A 12,207-nucleotide genomic window follows, 5' to 3' on the forward strand; every position below is an offset into this window, starting at 1 on the left:
ACTACCCTTAGGGACATCACGCTGTGGCAATTGCACATTTTGCCCATGGGTATCGCCTGGACATCGGATCTTACTTCCCAATGGTGAGATTTACTGTCCTAAATTCTCTGCCACATGCTGCACACAAGGGTTGGTGTTCTTGATGGTGTGCAAATGTGGGGCTTTTTATGTAGGGAAGATGGCCAGACAACTGAGGCAGAGGATTAATGATCATTTATATTACTCGGGCAACGGGAAAATGCTCACTCCCATTAGCCGGCATTTGGATTTTTACCATCGCTTTGATACTTCCTCTGTCTCATTTGTTGTTCTGGCCGTCATCCCAAAAAGCCCCAGAGGGGGCGCATGGGACAAGCTTATTTTACAAAAGGAAACTCTTTATATAGAGTGTCTCAATGCTACTAGAGCGCCAGGGCTTAATGAGACTCAGTCCTACAAACCCTTCCTGTAGTTCTTTTCTATGTTACCTAATGGTTTCTCCTTTATTCAATCTGATCTTCAAATGTATTCAAAATATTCCATATTTTCTGTAAGATATTTTCTGTGTGTTATTTGGATAGTTTTTACATCTACTGTCCTATGTATAACCCCCTGGTAAACACCAATGAATAATAGGCTCCCTTGGTAACATGCTTTTTACAGGATATATTATTTGGTTTATTTACCAACCCTGTCTTGTCCCTTGCTATTTAAATTAAAATAAACTAAGAAAGAATATTTCTATAATTTCCTAGCCAAATCCCAATACTAGATTCAAAATAAATAATAAATACATTTAAATATTTAACATTATTCTAATATAGAAGCCTTAATTACAAACTCTATAAAAACTATATATGTGGGTTTATTATAGTGGTTACTATGTTAATTATTATAACTATATTAATTTTCTAATCATTGCTTTGTTTGTATTTTATATTATGTTTCCTAATTTGTTTATTGTTTTTTGCTCTGCCCTTGCTCTGGGCCGTGCGCTGTTTCCCTGGTCCTGATCGCCTGGTGGTATCTTGGCATTTGGCCGGCTAGTTTGACTGCCCAGCGCCACGCATCCTGTCTCCTCCTCTGGACCGGATGTGCAGCGATTAATGGGGTGCCTTCTGGCTCCCTCTAGTCCCCACCTCTGCTACCACCGCATTGACCGACTGCCACCGCGCCACCGCATGCGCGGTAGCCAGTGGTCAGACCAGCGTGCGTCATTTCCGTTCGGTTTTGACGCAATTCCGGTGGGGAGGCCTATATTGTGCACAGCTTGGCCTGTGGTGTCAGCAGATGCCGATCAGCCATTGGGAGATGCACCTTATATACATGGTCCGTTTCCACAAGGTTTGAGGTAATTTACCAATCTTATATTTTTACACACCTTGACTCTAATGACTCCTATTGCGGGGTCTTACTACTTGCTCTACATTTGGTGTACAACTCCCCTTCTTTTTTTTACCTTACAGGCATTTACCTTCTTGAGCTACTAGACTATTCCTATCTACAAATATCTACAATAGACTATATTACCACCCCAATACCGGGGTGCGGACCAGTAGTGGTGCCTCCCCAGTGCTGTCCATACATGTTTGGTCTCCTAATACAATTAGACACTTTTGCTTACCAGCAACTATACCATATCTTCTGTTTCTCGTCTGAGCATTACATGGTAAGCTGTGTATCTTTGTTTTGTTTTATTTAGCCTGACTACTATTTATTTATACTTTTGTATTTAATACTACAATAGGTCCCTCTTTTTGCGCAAGCCACCCTTAATTACTATATAGCCTTATCTGGCTTACCTCCATATATACAACACCTTTTTTTTTTTTCTCTGGAACTTATCGGTTCCCTATGATCTCTAATATACTCAATACTGGCTAGTTTTGCTAATCCTGCAAACGGTATTAATTCTCTTTTAAACTCTTTGTTAATATTACTATCCCCTTCTTTGCGTCAAACTGGGGTATTTGTTGGCTGGCCTCGAACTAGGCTATATTTACAACTATACAATTTAACCCCCTTTATCATGCTACATCAGGCCTTCTAGCTACCTGGCTTTGCTTTCTGTCCCCGGGCGACCAGTTTCTTTTTTGGGGGGGCTGTGTGCGGCCTACCAGCCTGGTTGGAGTAATTTATGTATTGTCTGCTAAACTAATTGATGTATTTTTATACAAAATGATCTTCTTTTATATTGTTATACTATATATTTATTGTTGTGTCTTTTTTATGTATATTTACTAGAACCTCCCATGCTCCTGAAGAAGCGTATCCATACGCGCAACATGTTGAGCAATTAATAAGAATACATATATCCGGACCCACAATAAATAAATAAATGCAGCTCTAGCAACTAAACACACTACAAATTTGATATATATAAATAAGTGCAGATGAACAATAATTGACAGCTGCTGCATAAAAAAGTGCAAAGACTTCACATATGTTAAACGAATGAATGCAGCGCTGGCAACTAAACCACACTCAGGAAATAAATGTATAACTGTGAAAAAATATATGAAATGTGAAGGATACAAATGTAATCACTGGAATGATATTATATATGATCAAAAGAGAAAATTGCAAGTGTTGCATAAAGTGCTAGACTAAAACGTTTGACATAGAAATGAACAACGCTAGCAACTAGAAGAATCTAGGGAGACATAGCGCCAGCATTAGCAAAAAGTGACTGTGACTAAAAAATATTTTGACACACATAAAAGTGACATAAAAACTGGGATGATGTGCAGATTCCCTGAAAGAAATCCCGCTGGTCAGCGATGGCAGGCTTTCAGCCTTTCAGCCTATATAGAACACACTCATTCAGTCACCTGAAATGTTGCAGTTTCTACAGGCAAATAGGATGGAAACTGGATCGTTGCCAATGAGATATGTGCTTGAGGATAGAGGACATCATATTCCACCCAAAAAATAAAAGGAAGAAGATATGGTGAAGTACCGTAGGGTAAATATTTAGGCGCGCGTGGCAGTGCTACTCACAAGATAGAAGCTGCAAACAGGCATTCAGAATGCTTCCGCAATCGCCGCTGTGATAAAGTGCGATCCACAGAAGACAGGAAACAGCGTCACTGGTTAGAACGTGAGCCGGATATTGCATCGACGCGTTTCGTCCCTCCTCCAGGGCGTCATCAAAGACATAATTATGGTAAGCATTCTGATTGCCTGTTTGCAGCTTCTATCTTGTGAGTAGCGCTGCCATGTGCGCCTGAATATTTACCCTATGGTACTGCACCATATCTTCTTCCTTTTATTTTTTGGGTGGAATATGATGTCCTCTTTCCTCAAGCACGTATCTCATTGGCAACAATCCAGTTTCCCTCCTATTTGCCTGTAGAAACTGCAACATTTCAGGTGACTGAGTGTGTTCTATTTTATATTTTTTTACATTGAACCTCATTTGCCATGCAGTTGCCCACCCCATTAATTTGTTCATATGTAATGTAGCTTACAATCCAAAGGGAGGGAGAGGTGGTAACTAAGGTGTTAAAAAAGGTAATTGATGCAGGGCTGATCTGATGGAGGTGGCTGAAGTACAATTTTTAGGTGGTGGAGTGGTAGGCTTCCTTAAATAACAGAGTTTTTAAGTATTGCCTATAGGGTGGACAGGATAGGAGCTAACCAGACATCCCTGGGTAGGGAGTTCCAGAGAATGGGAGAGGTTCTGGAGAAGTCCTGAAGGCTAGCATGGGAAGAGGTAAAAAGGGAGCTAGAGAGCAAGATGGCTGATGATGAGGTTGGTGATGTAGCTTTGGGTATCGTTATGGATGGCTTTGTATGTTGTGATTAGTATTTTTATTTTTTTATGTTGGGCTAGTGAAAGCCAGTGAAGGGATTGGCAGAGGGGGCATCAACCATGAACTGGTTAGTAAGGTGTATAAGTCTAGCACTGGCATTCATGAGAATCTGAAGGGGGATAGCCTGTGTGAAGGTAGGTCTGTAGAAAGAATGTGGGGCCTGAAGGAGAGGTCAGAGTCTAGGATTTCACCTAGCATCCTGGCATGTGTGGAGGGACAATAATTGTGCTATTCATCCCAATGGTAAATTCATTACATATAGATCATGAATTCTTGAAAACCACATAGCTAAAGAGGGGGGTGAAGACTATTACCATTTGCTCTTGCTGCATTATTCATCAAAATATTTTGTAGCCATTTCTTGATAGGTAAATTTGATGTAGGAGAAATGAAATGGGGTTCTTACCCAGGTCAACCCCAGCAGACTTTTAGGCTTGGACGCTATTCCAGAAACTTTTGCGAGTAGAATTTTCCCAAAAGATGTGCAAGAATGTACTAATTTCTGACCCATCCCTAACACACTGGAGGGACTTGTGGATAACATTTGTGAAGGGTCATGGGCACCCTGTACCATTGTGAGAGAATCTTATAGCCTGACTCTTTAATCTTATTGGCAATAGACAATTTGTGGACGTAGTAGACAACATTGTTATGTTGTCTGGATGTGAGTGAGATTGCCTGGTCTTTCAAATTTAAGAAGAAACGGTGGTCTATAATTAGTAAATGGTTGATTCAACAACTGTTCTGAATAAGACAGGGTATGGTCAAAAAAGAAAGGGATCCAAACAGGTACTCTCAAATGAAGTTGGGGACATGACTAAAGCTTGAAGTGAAGGCAGGGCTAGGAGAAGATGCATGAGTTGAGTCTCTCACCATGAAGACAGCAGTGGACGAGTCAGATTGTATTTTAGGTACTGTTTTCAATCTGCCAAATTGCAGAAAGTGTTGGATACAGAACTTATTTACTTGCAGGAAGCTGGAAACTTTGTTCAACAGTTCCCAGGGAAAAAGAATGGTGATCAAGAATCAAGGGGTAAAGGGAAAGCTTGGGTCTACTCAGGTAGAGTACACTGTCTTGAGCCAAGGTTTGGAGGGTAACTCCCACCAGAGTGGCAATGAGCTAGTGATTTTAATGAGTGTGGTAACCACATCAAACTTTGGGGGTCTGCATTTTATCTTGATCTGGTTTCACCCATAATTTGGTAGTTGCATGTTTGTTCCAGTCAATGGCTCTAGCCATGTGTACCACTTTGTGATAAAGAACTAGATCAGGAAAACCAGTGCTTCCTCTCAGTTTATGCTTGGCTGAACTACTAGCATTTGCCCAATGTTGTTTATTAGCCAAGAGAAAGTTTCAAAACTCTGAGTTTCAAAATAAGTATAAGTAATGAGCTCAGAGTCTTGATTGGGAGAGTCTGTAATAAGGGATTGTTTAATCTCCCAAACCAAGAAAAGGTGTCCTTAGCCCATCTTTTCAGGTCTTTTTGGATTGTAGTGAGGAAGGGCTGTAAAGATATTGTCCAAGTAGGGGGATTTTGACCCCCAAATATGTAATATAATTGGTCGCCCACCAAGTATTAATATTTTGTTGTAAAGCACAAAGAGTTCTGGGTGGAACATTGATGTTAAAGGCCTCTGACTTGGAAATACTTTTTTTGTAATTGGATAGGTTACCATTGACTTCAATAGCTTTCAGAAGGTTTGGAAGAGATGTTGCAGGATTCTTAATGAAAAAGGTAAATCATCTGCAGAACCTGCAACTTTGTGTTCCATGGTCCTTGAGAATACACCTTAAATATACGGGTGTTCTCGTATTGTACATAATAGGGGTTCTAATGTTAAAATGAACATTGGGGAGAGAGTGGGCTTCCCTGCCTTGTTCCATTGCTCAAATTAAAGAAATCTAAAGATGTTTCATTTACCCTAACTGCAATAGAGGGACAGGAGTAGAGCCAGCCATTGGGACATGTTTCTATCTAGACCAATATATTGCATGTTTTGTTTCTGGAATAACCAGTCTACTCTGTCAAATGCCTTTTCGGCATTGGCAAATAATTGCTAGAGATTTTGCTGCTTGAGCTAGATGGATCAAGTTCAGCACCCTTGTGGTATTATCTTTCTCCTCATGGTGTGGCATAACGCTTACCTGATCAAGATGTATAAGGGTATGGAGATGAGGCAAAAGTCTATTAGCTAAGATTTTTGTAAAGATCTTGAGATTTACATTGAGTAGTGATATTGGGCAATATGAAGAGCATTGGCAAGGAGCACTGGAAGGGCAAACGCATGTAAAATAAAACCAAAGAATTTTCAAGCTCAACTTACCAACGCATACTGTTAGGCAGGTTAATTCGGTTGGTCGTAGGCTGGTTGGTAAGTTGAGCTTGGAAATTCTTTGGTTTTATTTTACATGCGTTTGTCCTTCCAGTGCTCCTTGCTGTGAAGACCAGTTATAGGTGGAGCAGTGACCTTTTTTTTGTATTGTTGACATATTGGTCAGGCACCGCACTGACACCTTTGCTGCCATTGTGCAATGTGCTGGGTGTTCAGTGTGCTCCTGTGCCTTTAAGTTGGGCTCCCTCCAGTCATCTGCCCTTCATCTATCCATTAGAATACATGTGCTCCCATTGTGGAGACTCTTCAAAGTTAGGTTCTGCAGGATACAGGGTGCCTTGCCGTGGCCTGCAGCTTATGCATGTATTTGCAAATGTGTGCAACTAAACCCCTGTTTTTAACCCATACTGTTAGGAAGGTTAATTTGGTTGGTCGCAGGCTGGTTGGTAAGTTGGGCTTGGAAATTCTTTGGTATTATTTTACACATTGTACCCCTACCATTTCACAAAAAAGTGTAAAAATGTTAAAAAACCACAAGACACATCTTGGGACAAGTCCTTTATTAAAGAATAAAAAAATAAAAATGTCCCACGAATTCCATTCATCTTCTTCTTCCGCTGATGAACAGATCTGCCTCCATGGGAGGCACCTGCTTTATGACACTTCAGCGCGATGACAGTTCTTTTATAACTGAGGGCAAGGACAAACAGTGACGTACCCGGGTGACCCCGCCCCCCTCTGACACATGAGGACTTCCCAATGGCTTCCCTGTTGCGTCAGAGGGGAGCGGGGCCACCCGGGTATGTAAACAGGTAATCCTGCCCCCCTCTGATGCCACGAGGAAGTCCCTGTGCATCAGAGGGGGTGGGGTCATCCAGGTACGTCACTGTGTGGCCCCTGCCCTCAGTTATAAAAGAACTGTCATCACGCTGAAGCATCATAATTTTTTATTTATTTTTTCCGATCCATCGGTGCAGCGAGAGAAGAAGATGAATGGACTTCGTGGGACATTTTTATTTTTTTATTTTTTAATAAAGGACTTGTCCCAAGATGTGTCTTGTGGTTTTTTAACACTGACACTTTTTTGTGAAATGGTTTGGGTACAAATACCATTTACCATTTCAAACAGGGGGGGCCGGGATCTGGGGGTCCCCTTGTTAAAGGGGGCTTCCAGATCCCAATAAGCTCCCTGCCCGCAGACCCCCACAACCATCGAGCAAGGGTTGTGGGGATGAGGCCCTTGTCCCCATCAACATGGGGACAAGGTGCTCTGGGGGGCTACCCCAAAGCACCCTTCCCATGTTGAGGGCATGTGGCCTGGTATGGTTCAGAAGGGGGGGCACACTCTCATCCCCCCTCTTTTCATGCAGCCTGCTAGGTTGCGTGCTCGGATAAGGGTCTGGTATGGATTTTTGGGGGACCCCCACGCCATTTTTTTTAATTGTGGCCCGGGGTTCCCCTTAAAGTCCATGGTATGGATTTTGAGGGGGACCCCTATGCCATTTTTTTTTCTTTAAATTGGCGCAGGATTCCCCTTAATATACATACATACAGACCTGAAGGGCCTAGTATGGAATTTGGGGGGACCCCCACGCATTTTTTTTTTAATATTGGTTCGGGGTTCCCCTTAATATTCATACCAGACCCAAAGGGCCTGGTATGGATTTTTGGGGGAACCCCCGTGCCGTTTTTTTCAATGACTTTTTTCTGTATAGAAGAGACCCGACAATTGATTATAACCGCGAGTAGTTTTAACTGACTTTTTTTCCTTTAGAAATGTCATTTTGTGCAGGGACTGTTCTAAATACAGGGAAAATGTGCCACTTTACAGGCATACTATAGAGACCCCCCAGGTACGAAATTTAAAGGAATATTTAACTTTTATTGTTTGACTTTAAGCATTATTAAAATCACTGCTCCTGAAAAAAAGTCTGTTTTTAAAACTTTTTTTTGCATTGATACATGTCCCCTGGGGCAGGACCCAGGTCCCCAAACACTTTTTATGAAAATAACTTGCATATTAACCCTTAAAATTAGCACTTTTGATTTTTCACGTTTGTGTCCCATAGACTTTAACAAACGTTTTGCCTGTTCGCATGTTCTGCTGCGAACCGACCGGGGGGGTGTTCGGCTCATTCCTACTTTCCATATATGCCTATCCTAAGGTATCTGAATATGGCCTATTTCATTGCCATTGAGTAAGGAAACACTGCTGAACCACCCAAGTGGCTTAACCCAAATGTTACCCTTTAGTCGAATACCATACGACATACTACAGGGCTTCAGACTAGACATACTTCATTAAGGTTTATGCATTGTCAATTGACTTTCTGCTATACCTCTGTATTGTTTTACCGATTGTCATTGTTACTGTACAATCTCCATTCAATCTACTTGTACGACACTTTATTATACTTATAGTAATTTCATAAATAAAAACATTTATGGGAAAAAAAAAGAAGATGAGCCTTTTTAATTAGATTAATATGGTCCTAAAAACACTTAAAGCAGAACCCGGGAAAAAGCTTTTTTCCATGTCCTTGTCGCTGATCTCCTACCTTACCAACTATGCCATCCATCTTCTTCTGAGCTTTGTAGTTCCTCTATAGCAGTCTAATGATGATGCAGAAAAGACTTTAATCTTCAGTGATTTCCTGTTTGCAAGACCACTGGCTGCTTTTCAACCTGTACCCTCAGCCAGCGGTCTTGGCACTTCCCACTAGTAGTTATCTAAAACAAGTAGGGACTTCTTCCATCCCTGCTTGCTGTAGTGGGCGGAGGGGGTTCATAAACCCAAGTCTGTGCCACCCATGGAGGTGGTTTCCTTTCCTCCTCCCTCCCTGCCTGCACTGTGCACTGCCCCCAATCCCCCCTGCCCCTGCAGCCTGCCTGCCATCTCTCAGTGCAGAGCGGGGATCATTAACAGACATCAGCCGGATGATGGAGCGGGGATCTCCAGCTGTGACAGATCTTGTATGTAAAACACTGATCGCCATAGCGTCCCTGAGATATACAAGATCTGTCACAGCTGGGGATGCCCGCTCTGTCATCCAGCTGATGTATGTTAACGATCCCGGCTGCACATATGGAAACTGATGGGCACAGATGAGACCCCAATGGTGGGCACAGATAGGCTGCACTAGTGACCACTGATGGGCACAGATGAGACCGCACTGATATGCTGTACTGATGGGCACTGATAAACTGCACTAAAGTGGCACTGATAAGCTGCACTGATGGGCACTGATAAGCTGCACTGATGAGACTGTACTTATGGGCACTGATGAGGCTGCACTGATGGGGCTGCACCTATGGGCACTGATAAATTGCACTGATGGGCACTGAGGTGGCACTGATGAGGCTGCACTAATGGGCACTAAGGCTGCACTTATGGGCACTGATAAGACTGCACTGATATGCTGCACTGAACTTATGCGCACCTATAGGATGCACTGATAAGCAGTGGATACCGTCCACTACCAAATATCTGTAGGAGTTGTTTCCACCATCCCTGCAAAGTCTTCAGTCATTTTTTTATGTCTTATTTTCAAACCAATGTGTTTATATGTGACGTTGCATATTACAGAGACTGGTATTGTGGTGATATTGAAGCAGCACTGCACTTTTTTGTTTTTTTCTCATGCCGACATTTACTTGTTCCACATGCTGATGTAAAGAGGGATGTCCTGACTCTTTCTTTCTGTAGTGCGGCTAGGGATATGCTCACATACACCATACAAGCACTAATTGCTGTTAGAAAGATCTCAAAGCTACAGCAGGAGGAGTAATATTTCTAATACTGAATTACAGCAGAGTACAGCAGGTAAAATATACAATTATGGGCATGTGTCTACAGTTCAGTAATTATTACATAAAGCATGTGAGGGCAATATGTTTATCTCCCGTTGTGGCTGTAGGTGGTGAGCACAAACATGCTTTGCATTTATAAGGCTGTAAACTACCTATCCTGCTGTGTGTTACTGTTTACGGTAGGATGGCTGGCTGGCTGGCTGCAGAATAAGGGGGTGTAATTTATTGTAAAGTGGGCTTGATCACATTTAACATGTACAGGCCTAGTGTACCCTTTCACATTCACTGCAATTCCCAAAGATTCATGGGAAATGTAGTTTGATTATAGTGTAGAGTGAGAGGAGAGGATATGATATAATCCCTGTTCTAACAGCTCCTCCTTGACAGAATAGATGCTGCATTTTTTTGAATTACAGAAAGGACTTCCTGAAAATTCAATTAGACTTTTCCGTTCAATGGTAAGAAATTTTTACAAATGTAATAACTGTTTAGTGTTTTGTGTAGGGGGTGTACTAATGGGGGATTTTTTGCCAAGTTCTGCTTTAATGGGAAGGAGCTCAATGGGGTTCCATGTCTTTCTGTGCTAATTGATATTCCTAGGTGACACCTCAACATGCACTTATGCCCCTCTCAAGTAGACAAGGTGGGTATATCTGGAGAGCTGTTTTCTGTGAAATATTGCACAAGCTCCATGTTCACCAGAGCCTGTACCTCAGGCTCCTGTATGAGGGTCTCATTCAGATGCCATGACCTCTCCATGGGAGATGATTTACCCAGGACTATGGAAATTGAAACTGGTGCCTGGTCAGAGGTCAGGATGATACCTATATCTGCAGTTTTAGTTTTAGGGAGATTACTCTTGTGCACAAAATAAAGTTTAATTGGGCATATGTGTTATGGGGCATAAAAATGAGTATAGTCTTTAACCACTTGCCAACTGGGCAAACCCGAATGACAGCTACAGCGCAGTCAGCTTATTCTGGGAAGGCGCACTATTATGTCCTCCCAGAATCGCGCTTCCTGCGCACCTCCAGGAATGTCCTTGATCATCAGGTTCTCCGGACCCGGTGCATCACAGATTGGGGTAAAGGGACAATGACAGTGACCCTTTACCATGTGATCACTCTGTCCAATCACTTGTCAACAAACTGGCGCATGTCTGGTTCAACTCTCTCCTCTCCTCGCATGCTGTACACACCGATCGGTACAGCGTGCGAGAAGAGGAAGGAGACTGCAGCAGTACTCACCCGTGCCTCACTCATACCTCGCCCATGCCTCACTTGTACCTCATCCATGCCTCATTCATGCCCATCTGTGCCTTATCCATGCCCATCTGTGCATCATTCATACCCTATTGTGCCTCAATTGTGCCCATCTGTGCCCCATCCATGTCTCATCTGTGCCTCATTCATGCCAATCTGGGCCTCATCCATGCCTTATCAGTGCCTCATTTGTGCCTTATGTTTTTTTGCAGGTTTTGTTAGTTAGAAAGGGGCGAATTCTGGAGATGTTGTGGGGGTTAAGGCGGCAAGATTTAGCGATTGGATGTGGGGGCTGAAGGAGAGGTCAGAGTCTAGGATTACACCTAGCACCCTGGCATGTGTGGAGGGACCAATAGTTGTGCAGTTGATCTCAAGCATAAAGTTATGGAGAGGGGATCCGGGAGGAGGAGATATTACAAGCTCAGTTTTAGAAAGATTGAGTTTGAGGAAGTGGTGTGACATCCATACTGATATGTCGCTCATATTTGTGATATGTGAGAAGATTAAGGGGGTAGGATGAGGAGTAGAGAGATAGATCTGGGTGTTGTCAGTATAGAGGTGATATAGGAAGCTATGGGAGGTTATGAACTGGCCCAGGAAAGAGGTATAGAGAGGGATTAGTAGGGGCCCAAGGACAGAGCCTTGGGGTACCCCAACAGAAAGAAGAAGAGGAGCAGAGGAGATGGTTTTGTATGTGACACTGAAAGTACGCAGAGATTACCAGGAGAACCAGGAAAGGACACAGTCATGGAGGCCAAGGGAGTGGAGTTTATTTAGGAGGAGTGGGTGGTCAACTGTGCCAAAGGCAGCAGAGAGGTCTAAGAGTATGTGTATAGAATACTGGCTGGAGTATTGACCAGAATTAACTTTTCCCCCATTAATAATTCTCCCCAGGAACAAGAATCTGCCTTGGTTATCCAAAATTTGACCTACAGTAAAAGAGACTAATTAGCGTATCTAGAGATGACAATACTCACTCCCCTCATTTTTGAGTGCGGTTTCAAGCT

The sequence above is a fragment of the Aquarana catesbeiana genome, linkage group LG01 (assembly GCF_042186555.1).
Source record: "Aquarana catesbeiana isolate 2022-GZ linkage group LG01, ASM4218655v1, whole genome shotgun sequence".
NCBI classification, from domain to species: Eukaryota; Metazoa; Chordata; class Amphibia; order Anura; family Ranidae; genus Aquarana; species Aquarana catesbeiana.